Source organism: Tamandua tetradactyla, chromosome 13, assembly GCF_023851605.1.
Source record: "Tamandua tetradactyla isolate mTamTet1 chromosome 13, mTamTet1.pri, whole genome shotgun sequence".
NCBI classification, from domain to species: Eukaryota; Metazoa; Chordata; class Mammalia; order Pilosa; family Myrmecophagidae; genus Tamandua; species Tamandua tetradactyla.
The window spans coordinates 85268759-85279966 of record NC_135339.1 but is presented as its reverse complement, the minus strand read 5'-3'; positions in this window follow the sequence as shown (position 1 = coordinate 85279966).

The following is an 11208-nucleotide window of genomic DNA, read 5'->3' as shown; positions in this document are numbered from 1 at the left end:
ATTAAATGCCAAAATGCTTATCTTCAAATCAATAAAAGAGAAATATATATATTCTCAGAGGTCAATTTCAAAAATAGCTTTCCTGTGTTGTCTACCCAGGCCCAACAACCCAGGGATTAGAAATACTTGGACAGCTGTAACCTAAATATGTTTGTATAGAGGGTCACTGGGCCTCACTGACTGCTCACCAAGTGGTGGTCCAGCAGTGACTCTACCTTATTTCAACAGTCAAACCAACAACAATATACCCATCTTACCACATAACCAACCCTGGGGAGGTGGAGGAGAGCAAACCTCTCCCCACATTTACCTTTTGGATCATCATTGTAATATGCATCAAAGAAAGTTGGGCAGGTGGCTGGAATTTCTTGAGTACTTGATGGTCAGGATGCTGGCAGATGACATTTAGATGAGAGACCTGCCTTGACAAACATTCCCAAGGGATTTAGAGTCCTCAGGTCCATCCAGCACTTCCACCTGCTCACTTCCACATTTGAGACTATATGGGCAGAGGTTAAAGGCAGGCATCAGAGTCTGAAATCAGCCCACTTTGCCATGCCGCCTCCCTGCACCAATGAATGAATAGAGAATGGATTATTCCAGCAGCCCTCACAAGAAGCGAATTCAAAGTTCTGGGCCAGAATACCTTTTTCAGAATCACTGGAGCAAGGATTAGTGTGCTGGGTTGAAAGGAAGTACACCCCCTAGACAAAAGTCATGTTTTGGTCAAAATCCCATTTCATAAGGGTAGAATGATGGTCTCTGCTCAATATGTATGTTTGCAACTGTGATCGGATCATCTCCCTGGATGACGTGATTTAGTCAAGAGTGGTTGTTAAATGGGATTAGGTGATGACATGTCTCCACCCATTTGGGTGGAGTTTGATTGGTTTATTGGAGTCCTATAAAAGAGGAAACAAATTGGAGAATGAGAGATTCAGAAAGAGCAGAACGATGTAGCCATGAGATGCAGAGTCCACGAGCCAGCAACCTTTGGAGATGAAGAAGGAAAACACCTCCCAGGGAGCTTCATGAAACAGGAAGTCAGGAGACAAAGCTAAGAGATGACGCCGTATTCACCATGTGCCCTTCCAGCCAAGAGAGAAGCCCTGACTGTGTTCGCCATGTGCCTTCTCACTTGAGAGAGAAACCGTGAACTTCATTGGCCTTCTTGAACCAAGGTATCTTTCCCTGGATGCCTTTGATTGGACATTTCTATAGACTTGTTGTAATTGGGACATTTTCTCGGCTTTAGAACTGTAAACTAGCAACTTATTAAATTCCCCCTTTTAAAGGCCATTCCGTTTCTGGTATATTGCATTCCAGCAGCTAGCAAACTAGAACAATTAGGTAAATGGAATAAGCCATATTTTGATCAACTCCACTAAGATCTCCTACATTCCAAAAAGCAGTTATTTAGCCTAGTGGAGGTCCAGACCTTGCAGCAGTTCTGGAAGCTGGGGAGAGATTACAACATCTGTCTCATCCACCATTATGGACAGTGTGGCTTGGATTTGAAATTGAGAAAAATGAGGCTCTGATGTTAAAATCTAGGGAAACTGCCCAGGGATGTAAAAGGCTGTGAGTTCTTGCTGCATTGGGAATGCCTTCTTTGGCTTTATCAATGCATCCATTCATTTCTTATTTCATTCATTCATTTCTTCATTTGTTCATTCATTCAAGAAAATTCTCTTGAGCCCTAGATATAGAGCTCACATTCTAGGAGAGAAAAATGAAGAAATAAGCAAGTGCAATTGTATGCCTTAAAGCCCACAGAGAGATTTGCCTGATAGAGACACAAAGAAGAAACAGGTCTATTCCACCCGTGGAGGGAGTCAGGAAAACCTCATGTTGGAGTTTGTCCTGAGTTGAATCATGAAATATGAAAAGAAGCAGAGAGCAGAAGAGTCTAGAAGGGGTGGAAGGATGTTTTTTAGGCCAAAAAAAAAGGTAGGTAAGCAAAAATATGGAGCGGCTAAATAAACTGGTGTGTCCAGAAAACCCAGCCTGTTCTGGCTCGAGCACAGAATGGTAAGTGGAGAGGTGATTTCAAGGGAGGAGAGATCCAGGAGACAGAGCAAGAATGATTTCACAAAGCCATGCAAAAGAGATAAAAGTTAATCCAGAAGGGTTTTCATCAGGCAGTGAAAGTGGAGTCAGATGGTGCTTTAAATATCTCTGGTGGGTGGGGAGCAGATAAACTGAAATACGCCAAGATGGATCCACCATAGAAAATGACAACATCAGCAAACAAAATTCAAAAACTGAGCACTTATTAAGGAAAGGAAACAGTAGATTAACATTCTTTAATGGCTTCACCTGGATGGTCCAGGCACAGACAGCTTTGGGCTCAAGAGTATTGATGAACCTGCCTGAAAGCTTTTGTGAGGAGGCCCCCACATTCACCAGTCCCTACAAGCAGAAGAGGAGGACCTGAGGGGCTCTGGAATAATCCAAGGTCTGTTAGGGCGGGGATGAAGGATTTCTGGAGAGAGGAACCTTGAGAAGTCAATTTGTGTGTTGGGGATTTTAAAGGGTTAAAGCAGATTGTGAAGGACAGAAATGCTTCACATCTTGGCCAAGAAAATGTCCCTGATAAATGAGCTCCCAAGTGAACCATTAGGACTCTAACCATAGAGCATAACCTCTATGAGGAGAGGGAAAGGTGCCATAACATGGCCATAGTATTTACCTTTTCTCCATGTAGTTGAAAGGATTGCCTCTGAAAAGACATCAAGAGAGAAAGTAATGAAAAGCTGGAAGTTATTGATTGGTCAAGGCACAAAAGTTGAAAATGAACTCTACTATGTCATGAGGAATTGGATTTCATAGGGACGGCACCTGAAATTAGAAAGGAGATGCAACCCTATCTCCTTCCCTGGAGCCCTCCTGGACCAAACAAAGGAAGGACCTAGAGATGACATCACAGTCATCACAAGAAGACTCGTCAGCTGTCTTCCCCTTTTCTCCAATTCCCTTCAATTAAAACAATGTGCCCACTCTGGGGACACAGGAAGAAAAGTCAGCTCCTACCAGAGTCACCAATTTGTCTTGGGTTCCTGGGACTTTCCCTGGCTCAGCTCTGAAAGCCTCTTGGCCCAGGAAACGCTCAGTCCTCAGCAAACCGGGCAAGGTGGTCACTCTAACCTGACTTGAACATTTCCAGCTGCAAAGTCTCTGAGATGAATAATCAATTTGATGTTGGAGTAAACTGATAATGCAATTTTCAAGCAAGAAGAAATCAACCACTTGCGTTTAGGAAAGTTTCACCCTTTCAGGGACCCAAGTAGGTACTGGAATCCAAGGAAACTGACTGGAAATAACTGGTGTCCCCTGGCTGACCTGGCTCTGTGGCTCATCCTTATGAAGACACTGTGGGTTCAGGCTCAGCCATGGAACCTGACGGCCTGGGGTGAGTGTCCTGTCAGCCCACAGAAGCTGTGGGGCCTCGGACAAGTAATTTCCTCTAAGCTTCAGTTCACTCATCTCTACAATGGGGATGATCATAGTCCCTGCCTGTGGGATTATGGGGGATAATTCCCACACAGCCCATGGCACAGAGTTGTCTCAGGGATGCTGTCCTCAAAGGTCACCTGTGTGTGCTGACATTTCAGCACTTTCTCTTCATTTCCCAAATTAGATAGTGTTTCTTTATTCAACAAGTAACAGATGAAATTAATGCTCTAGGATCAACTCCAGCCAGAAACCTTACCAGGATCCCTTCTTAGCTGTGTTTCCCAGTCCCTCAAGCCGAACCAGTCTTTTGGGGGTACAAAAAAAAAAAAGACCCCACCTCAGGGATTCCATCAACTGAGGTTTGGGAGATAAAAATCATGGCTGCGGGGCACAGCCTCCAGTGCAGAATCATATTAAGTCCCCATAACGTCCTGTGACCTCTCTGGAAAGGACCCTTGTAAAAGAGGACCCCTCAATCCAGCTGTAGCCTTGAGAGCTCCTGTAAGATAAATTCTGAGATGCAACCTTGAAGCTTGGACAACACGCTTCTCCTCACAGTAATCCAACTAAACCACCTATCCGTCTCTAGATAAACACCCACCTTAGGGGACACTTCAGCTTTAATAACTACCACCCTTTACATTTGTCTAAGGTTTTAAACTTTCAGTGGTGTTTCAAGGTTCATTAGTTCCTGTGTGTCCATCATTGTCCTAGAGCCAAGGCTCAGAGAGGTTGAGTGACTTGACCAAGGTCACCCAGCTACTTACTGGCTTCTGACTGCAAGCGCGGGGCACTTGCTCCCTCTTCACCAAGTTGACTTTTGCCTGTTCATCCTCACAGTATCATTAAAGGAAATATCGTACATATTAGTAGCTCCAGGCAAGGTTTCCCATACCAGTGGCTCTAAGATCCTGCTGATAGCACTGATTTGGAAAGAAGCAATAAGCTCTTGTCTGTGCAGAGCCTGGGGATGGGTTTCTGAAGTTGGACTGATAATCTTTAGAGAGAGGAGCAAGTAGGGTGCACCTGATGCCTTGCACGGGTCCTGGCAGGAGAGGAGAGTGCCCTGCTGAGAGGGGGAGGCACCTGCCACCACAAAGCTGAGCAATAGAGGAGAAATGCCCAAGGCTATGTTGGGTGGTGGCAAAAGAGAGCATAAAGGAGTATGAAAAATATGAAATGAGGAACTGGGGAGAGAGAAGGGTCAGAGTGAAAGTGAAAATGAGGAGATGAAATAAGCCCTTTCCATGAAGAGATGCTACCGTTTATTTTATTTTATTTTATTTTTTGCCAGCATTCCAGAAGCAGAGTTATTCTACTCTGGTGCATTAATGTCTTTTCTCAGGCCCAACCCTGAGCCACCATGTGGCTCTCCCTTCCCAGGCACCCCTAGGTTCCTGACTGCTCATGTATTTGCTGCTGCTGCTGCTCCTGCTACAGCCCATTGTCAGATGCAGAGCCCACCACCTCCTGAGGGGCTTCCCCAGGTATCCCATGATGGTGGCTCCAACTCATCCAAGCCCATTTCCCACCTAGCACCCTCCTGCAGGAACATCCCTGGGAATGCTTCCAAAGCAAGGACGAGCCCCAAGTAGTTCCCCAGTAGTCTCAGTATAAGTTTGCAGAAAGAAGGAGGGAGTGTAGAAGGGATGGGAGGAAGGAGGCAAGGAGGCCCAAGGACACATGTCAAAACAGGGGACACAAAGCCCAGAAAATGTTCATCAGGATGACAGGAGCCTGCTGTCTTGAGCACTACCCTTGTCCCTCTTCCTACAGCACTTAGGGTCAACGAAGCCAGACACTGTGCTTGGAGAAGAACATCAGGCAGCCTGTCAACCATGGAGCTTCTTTGTCGGCAACAAGCAAACTGAGTCGTCGCCCAATTGAACAGGAAAGCAGAGAGAGGCCCAGGAGACAGGGCCTGTGAGTCATGGGTTACCTGTTCCAAGCAGCAAAGTCCAAGCCAAGGTGCTGGGTACCCTCATCCTGAGCAGCCCTGGCTCCAGCCTCAGGAGTGAGCTTTAGCCAGGTAGCTTGGGCTACATGGAGGCAACTCCTGAAATCTGATCTCCTCTTCTCTTGGAGCCGGCAGTCCCACAGGACATAGCAAAGGGTGCTGCAAGATCATGTTGGTTCACCAAGATCACAGGCAACAAAAGGGCAAATAGCTGAAGAAGACTTCATCAAAAGCAAAAGCTTCTGTACATAAAACGGCAGTATCAGAAAAGTCAAAATCAACTTATAGAATGGGAGGAAATAATTGCCAGCAATGTATCTAATAAGAGCTTAATATCCAGAATATGTAAAGAACTGGCACAACTTGACAACAAAAGAGACAATCCAATAAAAAATGGGCAAAAGACCTGATTGACATTTCTTTTAAGAAGGCATGGAAATGACCAATAAGCACATGAAAAAATGCACAATGTCATTGGTCTTCCAAGAAATGCAATCAAAACTACAATCACATAGCACTTCACACCCACTTGAATAGCTATTAGTAAAAATAAAATAAAATAAAATCGGAAAATAATAAGTGATGAGAATGCAAAAATTTAGGAAAACTATACATTGTAAATAGAATGTATATGTAAACGGAACCTTCACTGTGGAATTCAGTCAGTGGTTCCATGGGAATTTGAAATACCATATGACCCAGCAATCCCATTTGTAGGTATATACTCAAAAGAGTTGAAAGCTGGGACTTGAACGTATATTTGTACCCCAATGCTTATAGCAGCATTATTTACAATAGCCAAAAGGTAGAAGCAACTAAAGTATATGGTATACACACACAATGAAATATTAGTCAGTCATAAACAATGAATAAAGTTCTAATGCATGTTACCATGTGTATGAATCTTGAAAATATCATATTGAGTGAAATAAGCCAGACATAAGAAAGCAAATATTGTATGATCTCACTTAATTGTAATCCTTAGTATAAGCTCTTTCTAATCAAAGAGAGAGAGTAGATTGTGGGTTAGTCAGGGCCAATGGATGGGGGGCAGGGCAGGAAGGAAAAGGGAATTATTACTTACCAGGTACAGTTTCTGTTTGATGTGATGACAAAATTGGGGTGTTGCATGTAAGTGATGGTAGCACGATATTAAGATTTTAATTAATACTACTGAACTGTACATTTGAAAGTGCTTAAAATGGGAAGTTTTAAATTCTATATATGTCACTAAAGTTAAAAAGTTATTTTAAAAAGCTCTATTTGGTTGTGAAAAAAGAAAGCATGTACAGCTGGGGCCTCAGTTGCCAATTACTCTTCTTTCTGAGTCAAGTTCCAAGTCCTTGCCCACCTAGATTGAGAAACAATGGCCAGTGGTCAGTTTCCCCCTTTCCTTGCCACTTTCTGTGGTCCTGGGAAAAGAATGAGAAGTTGGCCCCTGCTGTCTTATGCTTACTTGTAGCACTTCCACCTCTGTTACATTGTGTAAGCCTCAGAATACCTGGGCATGGAGGCAGACCAGGTGTCCCTGGAAAGGCAGTTGACACCAAGAGCAGCCAGAGACATGCTCAAACTCATATCCATCAGGGGCAGAAGTAGGACGACTCAATGTCCTGACTCTGGTTGATCTCAGATTCTATTCTGATCAAACAGCCTTTGTCACTCAAGGGTAAAGACACATAAACAGGCTCTCAGTCTGCTCAAGGCGTGAGTCGGTAACATCAGCACCTGTAAGGGCAGATCAAAGCGTGTTTGGGCAAACCGAGAAGATGACCTGTACCCCTGGGCTTGTATTTATTATACATTTGCAATAACCAAGAGACCCACAAGGCTCATTATAGGGTACTGTCATAGCTAAAAGAACACAGCACAAGCTGCATGGAAAACAGTCTGCCCGCTGCGAAAGGTTAAACACAGGGTTACCATATCACCAAGTAGTTCCTCTCAAGGTATATACACAGGGGAAATGAAAACATGTCCGTACAAAAGCACATACAGGTGTATTCACAGTAGCATGATTCATAATAGCCAAAAAATGGAAACAACCCAGATGCTTGTCAACTGATGAATGGAAAAGCAATATGTGTTATTCCCTGCAATGGAATATTATTTGCCCATAAAAAGGAATGACATACTAATGCATGTGGATGAACCTGGTCAACATTGTACTAAGTAAAAGAAACCAATCACATACAAGTCATAAAAGGCCACATATTGTTTGTTTCCATTTTTGTGACGTGTCTAGAACAAGCAAATATATAGATATAGAGTAGATTTGTGGTGGGAGAAATGGAGAACGACTGCTAATGAATACGGTTTTGGGGAGGAGATGATGAAATGTTCTAAACTTGATTGTGATGGTGGTTGCACAACTCTGGATGTACTAACACGCACTGAAAGTACACTTCCAATGGGTTAATCATATGGTTTGTGAATTATACTTCAATATAATTACTTCAAAACGCTAATGAATGCTAATGCTATTATTGAGTTATCAAAACATATAGAAAAATAAATAGATGCACACCACCTGGAACTCTGAGAATCGCCTCCCCAGTCGGAGCCCTGGGCATCTCCTCCAGATCAACAGCTTCAGAACAGGGACTCGAGTAGGAAGGCACGACTCTCTTCCTGCATGGCCTGCAATTTCTATTTCATGCATAATGTAATTTTCAGAGTAACTGTGACCCTCTTGACCTTCTAGAAAGTTTCTCATGTTCTTCTCTGAGGCAACCACCTAAGTGATATCACGCTTCTTTGAAAGTCACAACACATGGGCGGACTACATTAGAACCTTCATTGTGCCAAGCATCCTGATGGAACTTACACTTTCCTAAACTTAGGATACAATTATGGTTTATAAATTTGGTTAGCTTAAATCTCTCCCTTTTCCCTTGCCTAGTAACAGAAAGCCCATTTGCAGCAACTGTCCTTGGACACCATAGCTTGAAGGGAATGTGGACTTCAGGCTTTTGGCCTTCATCTTTCAGCACTGTCATCACAAGATGATTGCCACCCCCTGCCCACCACCACCAACTCCAAGAGATTTGGCCCATACCACTGTACCTGGTGCTTATACTTTCGGAATTGGTGCCTTCTCCCTTTGGCAACCATATTATCAATCTTTCTGTTGGAGTGTCGTATTTCTTTAAAGTGTATTGCTTGCCAAAGATGACATCACTGAGATTAAGAGAAAACTGGTTGCATATTCTGACAAGAGTACAGAATCTAAATGTCAGGTTAGCTCAATAAAGGGTATTGGATTAGGGGGTGATGGTTTTATAAAAGCTACACATTTTCCCACAGTCTCTTGGTTTACCTGCATTTTACATGTCGCCCCATATATTCTTTTGAGTCCTTCACATACTGATGTGATCACACCACAGCAGCACCCCTCTCTTAATATTATAGTACAGGACAGAGAAGTGATTGATTTATGGGTCAATGAAGACCAAGATGAAAAGAAATAATCTACACAATTGGTATGTAATGCCTTTTGCTTGGGCTGGTAACAAGTAAAAAATTCTAATAAATGTTCTAAAACTCAATAAATAAATAAATACAACACAGCCCATGTAGCTATAAGTACTTTCAGATCACTCAACCACTTTGTCTGTGTTTCTCTAGTAACTGGCCCACATGGGTTCCCTTCCTTTCTCCCCTTGCTGTTGCTTATGCTCACCAGTGCCACTCGGGTCACTGAACTTTCTGGAAAACACATCCCTGACTTCTGTGAAACTATTTCTTAGAGATGCAGTTTTCAACTAGGGTGATTTTGTTCCCAATCCCCACCCCCGGAACATTTGTAAATGTCTGGAGATGTTTTTGGTTGTCATAACTTGGGAACATGGGATAGAGGCCAGAGATGCTGCTAAACATCCTCCAATGCCCCTTCCCTCAACAGAGAGTCATCTGGCCTAAAATGTCAGTAGTGCTGCAGTGAGGGGGACCACTCTAGGGTGATTTCTAGAAGTGACATTGGTGAGTCAAGAGTAAGCATCTTTTATATTTTAATACATATTAACACATATTTCAGCCAAATTGTCTACCAGGGAGTATGACCAATTTACACAAAAGTATCCATTCTCATGAAATCTTACCACCACTGGATTTCATAAAATCTTTGCAAATGTTTTGCTGATGAAATATGCTAAAAATAATACCTCACTGCTTTACATTGGCATTCCTCCTATTTGCAGTAGGGTTGGCATTTTTCACGTGTTTCAACTCCAACTACAGAGCTGTTGCAAAATATATTTTCCTATCTTTTGGCCTATCTCCTGTTGAATTTTCATCTTTTTCTTACAGATTACAGAAGACTTTCTGTACTTTCCAACCCATATCTCTATTTACAGAGACTTCTAATGGGTTCTCAATATGACGGGGCATTCTAACTCTGAAAGAGAGAAAAGCATGATAAGCCATCTAATCACTCAAAGTTTCTGGATGTTGAATGGATGAGGAAGTTAAATTACAATGTTTTCTCCCCTCTCAGAATTTAATATGAAGTCTATTTTAGTGGTTAAGCCTCCTCCCTATTACTCATTTTAAAATTCAACGCTTCCTCCCAATTGCCCATTGTATTAGAATTTCTTCTTTTTACCCAGATACCCTTTACCATTCCCCCTCACTCACCATATCACCTGCCCATGGGCAGTGCAGAGGACAAATCCTCTCCACAATTGGACCTAAATGTCCAGATGGAGCAGATGTTGGAACCTGTGGGGTGGGTGTGCTGCTCTGCCTTATATCCTGGTCCAAGGCCCTGCTGTTTGATCCAAGCTGCCGCACCCAGCTGCTCCTCCAGCCAGCATCATCCAGGCCTGGCAGTAGCTGTCTGGGGAGGAAAAGAAAGCCCAGGCCTCTGCTGGACATCCAGGGATCGACATCTTAGGTATTTGCAGTCACAAAGACAGAGATTTACACCAGCCCTAGAGGATTTCCTTCTCTCAGGTGGTTTTCCCAAAAGTCACGCCTGGCCTCTGAGTGGTCCCAGCCAAACCCGTGTTTTCTTTTCCTCCCTCACAGGAAGTTCCACTGTAGATCTTTCTGTTACCTTTCCATAAGCCCCTATTAATTTTTTTGACCTCGTTCCTATGACTGTGTTCTACAACATCAGAACTTTCCAAGCGCCCACCTTTCCAACACCCTTACTTTTAGTTTGCAAGAGCCCAAGGGACTGATGGGGATTTTGTTTCCTCACTAGGAGACTTTCCCTCCAAACATCCATTTTTTTTATCCAGATGCCCCTTTCCACCCCACACATATCAATGTGCCTTGGTCCCTACAGCCAGCTCCCAGAATGGCCCTGAGTAGAATAAGTGTGCTGTCAGTCACCCCCAAAGATAGGAAAGGATGATTTTATTCAAAGGGTTAGTAATGGGAGGAAAGACCAGGACTAAGTCTGAACTCATTGCGTTGAGGGTGGCAGGGTTTTTAGGGACTGGGTGGACTACTGGAAAAGTAATGGAGGATGTTCAGGGAGTTAACCAATGTGACAGGTGAGTGATTTACTGAGCTTGTGATTTAGGGCCATTTGGCTCAGAGGCTTTCTTTCACTGTGATTAGGTGCACCTGGATACTTAAGGGTTGGGGAAGGAGAGGAAGATAAGACACTGCTTGCTTAGGTGCTGGGGGGCAGAGTATAAGGCTTTGGAGATAAGGCAGGAAGAAGCCTGCTTAAAGTTTACTCAAACTAAGGAGAACGTTAAGACTATATCAGTCTGTACTCCTTTCTGTCCGAGGGGAACCAGGTTTCCCAATTAGCAACTTCAGAACACTAGTCTGAAGTTCAC